At 40.1% G+C, this 14,644-nt stretch overlaps 1 protein-coding gene across 2 annotated transcripts in view; it reads right to left on the minus strand.

Annotated features, from left to right (window-relative positions):
• LPIN2 (lipin 2) overlaps positions 1–14,644 on the minus strand; it is an 85,657-nt gene that overhangs the window by 58,320 nt on the left and 12,693 nt on the right. The window lies entirely within an intron of this gene.

Genomic DNA, 14,644 nt, shown 5'->3' on the forward strand with positions numbered 1-14,644 from the left:
AAAAAAATAAAAAGCAATACATACACGACTTTACCAATAAGATTTGCTCAAAACGCCTCAACCCCTTCTCTCTGAAGGAGATAAGGAGGGGCATGGGACAGGCTGTGCCATGTGTTTACACTGATAGGTACCAAGTCCTGCCCAATCACATGACGGTCACTGCAGCTTCCATCACACAGGACAGGGATTGAGTTAATGATTCTCCAAATCAATCACATCCTCGTTTTTAGAAATAAAAACTATACATATAGAGAAGTAATCTTATAAAAAATTAATCATTTGAGGGAAAATAATGTACATATATTTTCTAAGTAATCAACGAGCTTCCCAAAGACAAGCAGGTTATAGATGCTTTCTAGAATTCAATAACAATTTTTTGTCGTATCAGTATGACTCAATATGTTTTCACAATTCTGGATGGAAGACAGCCTGCTCAGCCCTGTAAATAATGAAAAAGTTATATAATAAATTATTTGTTAATATTGTTACATAATATTAACATATAGTAAAATACTGAACAATTTAAGAGTATGACACCGCAGCATTGTAAAATTCAAATATTCCTGGTATTCCCTTTCTATCTTTCCATAAGTCAACATCTAGTAACTTCAAGTGAATTTTTCTAAAACGTGAAAACATACTTAACACACATGGACAAAATACAGTTTTTAATTAAAAATTTTATTCAATACAGCTGTCTAGGGTTGTGCTGTTCATTACAACGTGGCTATATCCGCAATGTTGCTAGAACCAACTGAGAGGTGTTGTAAGCATAAAACAAAATAAAAATGGAATGTGAAATAATCTAATTTGTTATACATACATGTTAAATGATAATATTTTGGGTGTACTGAGTTAAATATGATATATTAAGATTTATACCTGTTTTTTTCTTTTTGCTATATGCAATTTAAAATTACATATGACTCCCATTATTTTTTTTTATAAGATTTTATTTATTTATTGGACAGAGAGAGACATAGCGAGAGAGGGAACACAAACGGGGAGTGGGAGAGGGAGAAGCAGGCTTCCCACTGAGCAGGGAGCCCAACACGGGGCTCGATCCCAGGACCCCGGGATCATGACCTGAACCGAAGGCAGACATTTAACGACTGAGCCACCCAGGCGCCCCTATGACTCCCACTATATTTCTATTGGACAAAGCACCACCTTAGGGCCCTGAGACAATCTTGAGAACAAGGGGAGAAAAAGGACATTCAGCCAAAGTTCTACTAAAGAAGAAATGAAGATGACAGGATTTTTCATTATTCCATAAAAGTACTGAGTTAATTCATCAACAATATACTAGCTGATCCTCATATATTTAATGATGTTCAAATTATTAAACTTTTTCCTCTACCTCTAAATATCACAAAAAGACAGTATTTCCAAATGTCTGACCAAGTGAAAGGAGGCTGGCAATGTTTACTACAGCAATACACCACCAAGATACATATAATAAAAATATTAAATGGCAGAATTAAAAACAAATTTCACCAATATGAGAAATGGCAAAAAATTTATCTTGCATTCAGTATGTTATACTGCTTGCTGCCCAGCCTACCAGACATTAATGTGAGCCCGGAGTACATGAAAGTGCCCATGGGCGCTTGTAATCTAACTCTGTATACATCAGGTAACACAAATTCCTCCTTTTAAAAGAGAAGTGATTTTTTTTTTTTTTTGGTCTAAATATTACACAACGTGGAACAATTTAAACTTTTCCCTCCATGTCCTATGGCAGTTCTGGATCCCCAGCATCAGATGGTAGTAAGATAAAAACTGATACGGGGGTGCTGCCAATAGGAAAATAATAAAAGGAGAAATAAGACGTCAGGGAGAAAGGTAAGTAAAAGAGAACGAGAAAGAAGATTAAGGAGAAACTACATAAGAAGATGAGGAAGGGGGGAAAAGGAAAAGCAGCGAAAATAAAACTTGAGAGATGAGAAAATATATAGATGGAATGACTGGAGAAAGGGAAAACTGTTGAGGAGAAGGGCAATTGGAGGGATAAAGATACAGGGAAAAGAGAAAAACAAAAACTTTATCCATTTTAAAAGTTAGTCAACTGAGGGGCACCTGGGTGGCTCAGTTGGTTGAGCATCCCACTCTTGGTTTCGGCTCAGGTCATGATCTCAGGGTGGGGAGATCGAACCCTGCCTCGGGCTCTGCACTCAGCAGAGGCGGCTTGAGATTCTTTCCCCCTTCCTTTTCCTTCCCCAACCTCCCACCCCTGTGCTCTCTCTCTCTCGAATAAATAAAATCTTTTTTAAAAAGTGAGTAAACTGAGGCCCAGCAAGAAATCAGGCAGTTAGTCCAAGGTCACCCACTTAGACCCGATTTCTGGTTCATTGTTTTCTTCCCATGGTGCCAGGTTAAGACCAGAAGACAAAGTGCTAGGGAAAGGAGAATAAAGGTCAACGAGAAGGAAAGGCTAACAAGAGAAGAGAGGCAAGAGCCAGAGGTTGGTGGGTATGAACTCTCTTCAGGTAAACTTCACCTCAAACGCCTCTTACAAAACAACCAGGCCCTAGGCCAGTCACTTCAATTTCCTGCTAATCTTGGTACTGACTGTTTACTGTTTGGATTGATGACTCACAGAATGTTCTGACAGCAAGTGGGCATGCACCATGGACCCGGACACGATGAGCTCATCTTCCAAACATTGATTCTGCAAGACGCACACACCTCCAGTTTCCCCCTGTGGTGACCTGTGGATCACCTGACTCCCAGTTGGTAGCCGACATTCTGGTTCTGGCCCATCTCTTGAGTGGTGGCACTTTTTGGACTGAGTCAATAAAAGTTAAAACTACAACCAATAATTCTTAATCATCCATATGGTTTTTCAAAGAAAAACACTACTGTACTGTCAAACTTTTTCTCTACAACCAAAGATAATAAATGGCTGAATATCAAGGAAGACTACTTTTTACTTTTACACAGCATCTTTAACAACCTTAAAAAAAAAAAAGCGTTCAGTAGAATTTGGAAGTTTTTCCTAGACTTAAATCTTTCCACAAAAAGTCTAGCTTAAGGAAACAAACAAAGCTAAAATGCTAATCAGGACAGACTCCACAGCTGATAATGATGCTAGTAAAATACACCTTTTTTTTTTTTAACTACTAATCCTGTAGGTATGAGACCAGGTATTAAAGGGCTTCTTAAGAAGACATAAAGATTAACTTAAAACATCCTAACCTGAGATTTGCTTATCTGAGGTTGAGCTAAATTGGTTCAATAGAAGCATTTACGCCACAAGTTATATTGACTTTAACACAAAAAATGAAAATAATCTACACCCCCCAGTGGTCACACCGTGGAATAGCAACTTATTTCTACTGAATTACCAATAAAGAGATAAAAACATTAAAAAGTTTCAATTAGTATAAAATCACGATGAAAATATTTTTTAAAGCCTCAGTTACAATGAATTCATAATCTCTATCATGACTGGTCTACAGTAAAGTAATTAACTCAAGTACATCTCTACATTTTCAAGGGCACTCATGACAAAGAGATCCACACAACAGAGTTCCTTGAGCCAAATGGCTCTCTTATCTACACCAATGAAGTTTTTCTTCCTATATCTGGAATTACTTATAATTCACTGTTTGCTTATGAAAACAAAAGGGACTAATATGCTTTCTTCAAAACCAAGAGCAAAATTTTTTTTTTTTTAAGATTTTATTTATCTGACAGAGAGAGAGAGCACAAGCAGGGGGAGCTGCAGAGGGAGAGGGAGAAGCAGGCTCCCCACCAAGCAGGGAGCCCGATGCGGGGCTCGATCCCAGACTCTGGTATCATGACCTGAGCCGAAGGCAGACACTTAACCCACTGAGCCACCCAGGCACCCCGAGCAAAATTCCTCTTGATAAAACTCTGAGGTTTTTCAAACATGTGTAGTTTAACTGCTTATTGGATAATGGCTACCTAGTTTACTCAGGGTTCCAGTGTTTCATTATATCCTCACACAATCCCCAAAACTCTTAACAAGGGTAGCCAGTGACTGTTCATTTGAGCTGTGAATTAATGAAAAATCAAATGCATATAGGTCTTTTAAGGAACAGAGGAGAAAAAAACAGGAAGGGTCTCCTGAGGCCCAACTTGAAGTATCTTTTTCAAAGATAATCTTGAAATCTTTTTAACCTTTAAAATTCAACATACTTTGCATTCTACTCTGCTACATCCATTTTTTAAGTATGAAAAAAAAAGATGACTGGACAGTTTTCTTCTACCAAGTTCACGGGTTAATGTATCACACTGACTCTAGGGCCTGGAATATCTTCAGTGTCCATATCCCAATTTAAGGAGTTTGGTATTAAACAACCTCGGAAGCCCAACCCTTCTGACACTAATGTTCTAGGTCACACTTTCACCCAATACTTTGAGACCAGAGAGACAATACTGAGAGCTGTCTGGCTGCAGCTATCAAGTGTATCTGCTTGATCATTAAGATGGTAAAGCTGAACAGCCCGATTAAGGATCAGAAGAATCATGGCTTGACTTGTGTCACCAATTCTGGACAACACTGCCAATAAAATAAAGCCAAAGCAAATGGGGAACGCTCTGCTCAGAATTCCCGTGGCAGCTGCTTCAATGCTGTGTGTGTGTGTGCGTGTGTCCGTCCATGTCCTGTTAATCACAACTGTTTCTGTTTAAATATTTCTCTTTTTCTTCTCATTTTACCTAACTCTGAATAGCAGTTTGAAATGGCCTTGCACCACGGTGACACTCAGGGATGACACCCTAATTATATAAGCAATTTTCTGTACCAGGGCTATGTCACCCCATTTCAAGCACACTCAAGAAATCCTGTTGAAATGCAAGTCACATTACCAAATTTAAAGATCGTAAATACTTTTAAAAGTGTGATGCTTTAATCTTATAGAAACAAATTCGTTGCTATAAACTTACCACTAACAGGAGCACATCACAACACTGAGGCCAAATGAAGATACTTTAAAGATCTCTCCAAGCCAGGTCAAAAGTGAGATGGCTTAGAACTTGCCAAAGAAAACTACAGCAAATAACAAAGTGAGCAAGACTTGATATCATTAACACAAGCCAAAGAAAAAATAAACAAAAATTTAACAAATTATGAGAACAGCATCATGCAGGGACACAAGTCAGTCATATTCTTACACTTCTTGGCTCTCGAGAGGAATCTTCCCTTCCTACAGTTGGTATTGCACATTTTTAACTAAAGATTTTCTGGACCACCTGAAAAACTGGTGATGGTTGTTTTAACTACCTTGTTGCTGTTAGCTTCGACTGCACCTCTTTGAATTACTTACAATTTTATTTAAAAAATACTGGTGGGGCGCCTGGGTGGCTCAGTCGTTAAGTGTCTCCCTTCGGCTCAGGTCATGATCCCAGGGTCCTGGGATCAAGCCCCGCATCAGGCTCCCTGCTCCGCAGGGAGCCTGCTTCTCCCTCTCCCACTCCCCGTGCTTGTGTTCCCTCCCTCTCTGTGTTTCTCTCTGTCAAATAAATAAAATCTTAAAAAAAAAAAAATACTGGTAATTAGCTGGTACTTGTCTTCTTGCTCTCTTCTTCCATCTATATAAATGAACTGCTATTGTAATGCTGATTAAATACTTACAGATTCTATCTATAAAGTTTCTATCATATATAAAACTCATACAAATAATAAATACACCAGACCCTCAAGAGATAAGTGTATAAACATCCCATATACACAACTATCACAGAGAGAACCTGCTCAAGTTTTACAGCTGCTAGATGGAGAAGCCAGGATAGGATATAGGGGCACCTGGTTGGCTCAGTCGGTTAAGCGTCTGCCTTCGGCTCAGGTCATGATCCCAGGGGCCTGGGATTGAGCCCCGCATCGGGCTCCCTGCTGGGCAGGGAGCCTGCTTCTCCCTCTCCCTCTGTTTGCTGCTCCCCCTGCTTGTGCTCTCTTGCTGTCAAATAAATAAAATCTTTAAAAATAAATAAATAAATAAAAGAAGCCAGGATTTAATAAACCAAGGCCTGACTCCAGAACCTTTGCTTTTAACCTATCATTGATGTTTAATTTATAATTTGCTTGCTGTCATATTAGCAGGCTTAAATTAAATACCACCCAAGCAATTGGGATTATCATTTTAATAAAGAATCATCAGGAGCACTGCTGAGAAGAGTCATCCTGGTAGGACAGGTGAAAGTATCAATTATTATCTGTAGCCTTAAATGGGCCCCCAACGGAATCTGGCAACCCTCTGATAGGCTTGCTCTCCCAACTTGTTTCTTTTTCAAACCCACGTATTTCTTAACTTGACTGCATCCACATCACCCTTCCCTGCCCATCAGAATATGCACCATTTCATACTCCTGTATGCAGGTTCATTTGTGTTCTTCAGGAAATGAACAGCAAAATGGCTAAATTACATTGCTATGACAATAACTTAAGGAATTTACTTTTACAATATTAAGAAACTTCTATGCTACATCAAATTTTCTTAACAGATTTTATTCAACTGCCTGTATTTAAACTAAAACGAAAACAATCAGAACTCTTAGACTGTCGCTCAGAAATCAAATCTCCCTACTTCAATCTAAAGTTCCCTTCAAATGCGTAAGGAAAAAAAAAAATGTAGCATTGGTACCCAGGTTTATACATGACAATAGTTAGATTTCACACATACAAACAAATGCAATTCTAAGACAGGTAAAGCCTTAAGTCAGCTTTGCTATTCTTAGAGGTTAAATGCTGGTAATGTCTAAAATTTAACCTTGCAATGCCAGGACAGTAGAGGATCCAAGAAAGCAAAGAGGCATCTAAGAACAGCAACATTAGAAGAAAGGTTCCCCTCTTTTAAGGACACAGCACCACTGAAACGCAGATAGTTTATGACAATTTTGTAACTATTCCCCCACCACAACACAACATACCTTTTAAGGCTCTCTGAGGAACAGGATATTTAGTTTGTGTAAAAATCACTAGCCTTTGCAACAAATTAATTCTACTCAAGATTTTAATGTATACCGTTTATTTTTATTTATTCATGAGAGACAAAGAGAGAGAGAGAGAGAAGCAGAGGGAGAAGCAGGCTCCCAAGGAGCAGGGAGCCCGATGTGGGACTCGATCCCAGGACTCTGGGATCATGACCAGAGCCGAAGGCAGACGCTTAACCATCTGAGCCACCCAGGCGCCCCTCAAGATTTTAATGTATACCGTTTAATCACAAAACTTCTGGATGTGAAAAGAAATAAAGCAAACAAAGGTAATCTAAGCTAAATGTTCAAGAGAAACTGTATGGCAAACCAGTATTTATACTGAAACCATACAAGAAAAAACAATACTAGCAGCCTAGCATTAGTTATCTAGTATTTAACTCTGAGTCATACTCTAGAGCTAGTCCTTTGCATATATTATCTCTGATCTATACAATTTCTGTGAAAGATCTGCTTTATCCCTGTAGTTGTAGATGAAGAAACAGACTCAGAGAGATTATATGATACATTCAAGGTTACCAACTAGTTTTTAAAAGTGCCAGGGGCGCCTGGGTGGCTCAGTCGTTAAGCGTCTGCCTTTGGCTCAGGTCATGATCTCAGGGTCCGGGGATGGAGTCCCGCCTTGGGCTCCCTGCTCAGCGGGAAGCCTGCTTCTCCCTCTCCCACTCCCCCGGCTTGTGTTCCCTCTCTCACTGTGTCTCTCTCTGTCAAATAAATAAATAAAATCTTTAAAAAATAAAAAAATAAAAATAAAATTGCCAAAGCCGGGGTGCCTGGGTGGCTCAGTCGTTAAGCATCTGCCTTCAGCTCAGGTCATGGTCCCAGGGTCCTGGGATGGAGGCCCACATCGGGCTCCCTGCTCAGCGGGAAGCCTGCTTCTCCCTCTCCCACTCCCCCTGCTGGTGTTCCCTCTCTCGTTAGGACTCTGTCAAATAAAGAAAATCTTTAAAAAAAAAAATAAAAGTGCCAAAGCCAGGTTCAAACCCTAATCCACTTGTTTTCAAGCTTCCAGATGTCTTCTATAGTATCTTCTAGGACTTAATACTTAGGTTGGAATCCAGATTTAATGTGCTAGGTGTTTTTAAAATCTCAAAAACAAATGAATCTAAAAGAATAAAATATATTTAGGAATAAATTTAATCAAGGAGGTGAAAACTTGCATATTTAAAATTACAAAACATTGCTGAAAGAAATTTAAAATGACCTAAGTAAAAAAGACACCTCATGTTCATGGACACAGAGACTTAATATTGTTAAAATGTCAATACCATCCAAAGCAATCTACGAATTCAACACAATCCTATCAAGATTTCAAAAGACTTTTTTTTTTTCTTTTCAGAAATAAAAAGCCAATCCTCAAACTGATAGGGAATTACAAGGGGCCAAAACAATCTTGAAAAGGAAGAACAAAGTTCCTGATTTCAACACTTATTACAAAGCTACAGTAATCAAAACAGTATGGTACTGGCATAAAGACAGACCTACAGACCAGTGCAGTAGAACGGAGTCCAGAAATAAACCCAAACATCAATGGCCAATCATGTTTTTTAAAGATTTTATTTGAGAGAAAGCGAGCATCTGCACAGGGAAAGGGGCAGAGAAAGAGAATCCCAAGGAGACTCCACGCTGAGCACCAAGCCCAAAGTGAGGCTCCATCTCACGACCCTGAGATCATGACCTGAGCCGAAATCAGAGTCAGATGCTCAACTGACTGAGCCACCCAGAAGCCCTGTTGGCCAGTGATTTTTGACAAGGGTGCCAAGTCCATTCAATGGGGAAAGAAGAGTCTCTTCAATGTATGGTACCAAGAACGGGATTTCCACATACAAAAGAATGAAGTTGGACACCTCCCTCACATCACATAGAAAAATTAACTCAGAATGGACCAAAGACCTAAATATAAGAACTAAAAACACATAATGTTTATAAGGAAACATGTAGCAAATCTTCATGACTTTTGATCTGGCAAATGATTCTTAGACATGACACCAAAAGCATGAGTAACAACAGAAGAAGGAGATAAACTAGATTCCATCAAAATTTAAAACTTTTTTTTGTATCAGAGGACATTATCAAGAAAGTGAAAAGACAAACTACACATTTTTCCAGTGTCTATTACATATAATGTCAGGCACCAGTACTGCCTTTATCCCTGGGCAAAAGGAGTCCCTGCCCCAGGCCCTGCACTTTACAAAGCCCTGCATACCACAAACCCCAAATAAAAAGACCACATTTGTTTTTCTTCTTTTCAGATCTCTAGGAAAGTTTATTTTTTTTAAGATTTTACTTATTTATTTGACAGAGAGAGAGAGCGCGCGTGTGCATGCTCCTGAGCACTCGCAAAAGCAGGGGGAGTGGCAGGCAGAGGGAGAGGGAGAAGCAGGCTCCTCGAAGAGCAGGGAGCCCAATTCCGGACTCGATCCCAGAACCCCAGAATCACGACCTGAGCTGAAGGCAGACACTTAACCGACTGAGCCACCTAGACACCCTATGTAAGTTTTTATTTTTTTTTTTTTTAAACAATTTACCTAACAGAACTGGAGGGAAGCACAAGCCAAACTGACCCTAGAACTGCACCGCCAGCATAGTATGTGCTAGTGCTCAGGCTCTGTGACAGGACAAAACAGCCAATGGTGGGAATGTTGGACAGTCCATGGGGGTGACTGGATTCATAGCTTTTAACAGTTTAGACCAAGGTTTCTCAACCTTGGCATAAAGACATGGGTCAGATCATTTTTTTCCCCCAAGGCGTGAAGGAGCACACTATCCCTGATCTCCAACCACTAGATGCCAGTAGCACTCTCCCCAGTTGTGGCAACCAAAAACGTCTCCAGTCATTTCTAAGTGGTCTCTGGAGGCAAAATTCCTCTAGTTGAGAACTAATGGTTTAGACAGATGGTATGCAGCCCTGTATTTATATTCCTGTTCTGGCTGGGCCCTCACAAATGTTAGGGGTGCACCAGTCAGGCACATAGCTTGGGCTTTGAATTTAGACAGATCGAATTTTAAATTACATCTCTACTACTTACTAAATGTCCCCAGTACTTACCCCTTCTTTGAGCTTCAGCTCGACTGGAGCTTCCTATGACCCCTCCATAGAGCTGGGGTCACCAAACCTACCATGCAGGTACCTCAATGAGGTACCACCTGGAAACTGCTAAGTGCTTAACTTCTTTCTTTTCATTAAAAAGCAATGTATTGAATACCTTCAAGACCTATGCCACAAGTGTCTAACAGATGATTGTTAGACCAGAATCCCTGCCATCCAGGAGCTCACTATTTAGTGAGGGACATAGGAAAGTAAACAAATGACTTATGATCTAATTTCCACTTCAATCAACAGGTCTTTTTTATCTCTTTGTTTTAGCTTTCCATACCTTCTTCCCCTTCCCTACGGCCCATCCAACTGAGGCCCACCCTTCAGCCTATTTTTTGTTCAAATAGTATAATGCACATTCCATCCCCAAATAGCCAAAATAAGACTAACAACAGTCAGAAGAATCCTAGGGTTGTAGGGGGTGGTCTTAAGATAAAAACTATTAGATCCAGCTACTCCCAGACCTCCACCCTACACTGGGTCCAAATCAGACCAGCCTCCCTAAGGCACCTTCCTCAGGGCATTTCCTTCTTTGAAGTTCTGGTGTAAAACTGTTTAGTCACATTAACACTCTAACATGAAGGCTGTCTTTTAAAATTAAATACTTCTAAAGGCTATAATAAATTGATCCCATTGATATGCCACTGTCAAGCATGTTATTAGCACTCTGTTTTTTCTGAAAGATCTTTAAATTTAGGTGCTATACAGGATAAAAATCAGTATCATTACTATATGCTCACAACTCTTTTTTTTTTCCATTTCTATATGCTCACAACTCTTAAACAGCAAAGAAGTAGATTATTATTCAGCTCTCTGATATGCATGATCCACCAGATGCTGCTCTAAATGACTTCTGGCAATTTTGCAAAACCTAACCTACCTTGAGGGGTAAAGACTTTCCACTACTGAGCATAAAATGATATATTTCGAGACTGAAAGCAACTTAAAAAGAAAATGGTGTTCCAAAATGTTTTAAGAATGACAGCATCATTGAAATGCATATATCGCACTAAAGTGAGCAATGTACACTTATTTGATTGCATAAATTTTTAGTTATATTCCTCCACAGTTACATTTTTTACAGAAGCATCAACAGTTTTATTATTCACTTGTAATGGGGTGCAAAACTGAAAACTTCTATTAGATATTATAGGTAAACTTTAAACTTCGTAATATGTTGAATCTTTTACTTAAACAATATTTTTCATCGTGAATAATGTCCATCAATTGTCATCATTTATCACTCCCATTTCAATAGGCACTGTGAGGATGCAGGAAAGAAATGACTATTTGCTCACATCCCAGGACAGTCTGTAGGTATGTATCTATCAGATATCATACATATATCCCAGAACAAGAGAACCACATCCATTTCTCCCACCACACACAGAAAGCATCATTTGTTTTTCAGAGACCTTGCCACAGGCACCAGGTTCTCTAAATTGCCTAAGAATTTCAAAGCTGAATGTTAACTTTTGCATGAGAGATACCAGATTTGACATTTCAGGAATATGTACACTTCATTTTTGGAGCTTATATTTTTCTAAACCTAACTGAAATTCAAAGAGATATTAGTTAGGTCAAAGCTATAGCAATCACCTGTGGGACACCATCAGAATGCCAAGCCATTTGCCTGTAACCCTTGAGGGTATCATGATGAAATCAAGACAGTGCCACAACTCTAGTTAAAAGTGACTTCTACTGCATAAACAGTTTGACCAACCTCACACATTGCATCAACCATCTTTCAGTGACTCCTGCTGGTGGAGAGAAAAATCTTCCCTGATTACTGGTAGCATACTAATAAAAAAGAAACAAGGCGGGGGAAAAGTGCCAATCCATCCCCTTAACTGATGTCATGAAAGTGACCAGGAGAATTCCTCAGCTCCAGTAACACATATTCAGTTTTTAACAATACTTGCAATCTGTCTTGTATTTAACTCTCAGGAATGCAGCACCCCCCCTCCCTGTTTCCCAGAGGAACAGGTTTTAGATCAGGAAGCACAAATTCACCGGTTCTCCACTCTTCTCTTTGGAACTGCCTAGGTCTGTCTCAATTAAACAGAACATGGCGACCATGAGGCCAAGCAGCAGGGATGTGAACTCCTGTGCAGCCATACAGAGATCCCACTCCCAACTCCAGGCATCCCATACTGGTGTCTGCAGAGGCTCCTGGGGAAACTGGGAGAGGCTGTGGAGATGGAGGAGTCTTCCACCAGAAGCCAATTAAAACACAACTTTCAAATTTCAGGCCCTGCTTTATTGTGCACAACTACTACTAGGACCCTAATAGAATTTTCAGAAATGTTAGGAGGGGGACCTCCCTCTCCCAGCCTGGAGGACATCTGGGTGGATAAAGGGAGAAGCTGTGGAGATAGCAGCCATCGCCAACTGCACCGCTATTGTGAGAGCCACCCAGCACTCCAGTTTGAGCTGTGGCCTAGTTTGACATAGCTTTGCAAAACAAACACCAGGTAAGGCTGTACCACTGTGTTATCACAAGCTGACTTGTACACTGAGCTACTGCAACAAGAGGGAAGGACTTCCAAGAGCAACAGCAACTCAGTGAAGCAACATTTGGAATGTTGGAAAATAAAGCTTATTTCAACTCACTGACCTGTTTAAAAGCAGTGTCTACTTTAATGTGTAGGTACTATTCTATTCTGAGCTGAGATCAAGCAGTGAACCTGGCTGATGAGGTGCCTGCTCTCACAGCACTAAGATTCTAATAGAGAAAGAGAAACAAGAAATAAAAAACAGGGATGCCTGGGTGGCTCAGTCAGTTGGGCGTCTGCCTTCGGCTCAGGTCCTGGTATCAAGTCTCATGTCAGGCTCCTTGCTCAGTGGGGAGCCTGCTTCTCCCTCTGCCTGCCGCTCCCCCTGCTTGTGCTGACAAATAAATAAATAAAATCTTAAAAAAAAAGAATAAATAAAATTCCAGACTGGCATAACTATTATAAAGGAAATTAAAGAGAGTGATGCTGCCAGAAAGTAAGGGAGGAAGGACAGGAAGGGCTACTTTAGGTAAAAGGATTGAGGAGCCAAAACAAAACAAAAAAACGTATGACAGAACTTTTAAAATCAAACAAACTTAACCCAGGAGGCTCACATCTGAAAAAGAAAGAGTGCAACTAACACAGAAGACACAGCATCAGAACCTGGCTGATCATGTTCACATAACTATGTCACGACAGAATTTACTTTCTCACAAGACAGTGCTGTAATCATGCTGCCAACCTTCAAATTACTTCAGAAACAAAACAAGGGTAGCAAATGAGGTGACTCAGATACTAAGTTATTAAACATTCAGGAAACCAGCAGAAATTTAACAGTCACACGAATCTGAACAAAAATCGCCAACTGTAATCTAAAAATTATTTCCTGAGAGTTGCTTTCTGATCTTCAGTGAAGACAGATGTGATTAAGAGTCTTTAAAAATATTACAATAACTAGACATTCTGTTACACACAAAGGATGTCGGGGCGCCTGGGTGGCTCAGTCGTTAAGCGTCTGCCTTCGGCTCAGGTCATGGTCCCAGGGTCCTGGGACTGAGCCCTGCATCGAGCTCCCTGCTCGGCGGAAGCCTGTTTCTCCCTCTCCCACTCCCCCTGCTTGTGTTCCTGCTCTCGCTCTCTCTCTGTCTGTCAAGTAGATAAATAAAAATCTTTAAAAAAAAAAAAACACCAAAACACAAAAAACACAAAGGATGTCATACACTAGATCTTCATTCCCTCTTAAAGCCCACTGTTCAGAGTTGAACTGTGTCCCCAGAACTAATTTGGAGTTTCAATTCTCAGTATCTCAGAATGTGACCTTCTACGGAAATAGGATCTTTATGGAGGTAATTAGGTTAAAATGAGGTCATCAGGGTGGGCCCTAAACCAATGTGACTGGCTTCCTCAGAAAAAGGGGAAACTTGGACCAAGACACACACACAGAATGCCATGTGACCATGAAGGTAGTAATCAGGGTACTGTATATACAAACAAAGAAATGCCAAAAACTGCCAGCTAACCACGAGAAGTTAGGAGAGAGGCATGAACAGATTCTCCCTACAGCCTTCAGAAGGAACTAACCCTGCTGACACCTTGATTTCAGACTTCCAGCCTCCAGAACTGTGAGACAATAAATTTTTCTGCTGTTTAAACCATCCAGTGTGTGGTACTTTGTTATACACTAACATAATAGTAAAGAAATATAAAAGGGGTAACTCACAAGTACAAAGAGAATGTTTGGAGGAAATAACAGGAAATGAAAGAGGTTGTCAAGTTTTTGAAAGGCAAAAAATGGATGGAGGAAAAAAAACGGACGATCAGAAAGTAAGGAAGTGCTCAAAACAAGAGCCCACACTGGTGGAGGTATGTCAAAAAAGCATTACAACTATAAGTCAATTTCCCAGAGTCAAAAACATGATTTTCCAAATTGAAAATTCCTACCAAGTACCCAGCACCAACATGGACAGGTATCTGCACTGTAGTGGGCTCCACCAAAGGCAGTCACAATGAAAAGATGCCAACAGACGTTAAAGGCTCTGCAGTTTCTTTAAGGGCAAAGGATTCAGAAATCACCATGTGGGCATGGCTATACAAA

This window comes from Halichoerus grypus, chromosome 13 (assembly GCF_964656455.1).
Source record: "Halichoerus grypus chromosome 13, mHalGry1.hap1.1, whole genome shotgun sequence".
Classification (NCBI taxonomy): Eukaryota; Metazoa; Chordata; class Mammalia; order Carnivora; family Phocidae; genus Halichoerus; species Halichoerus grypus.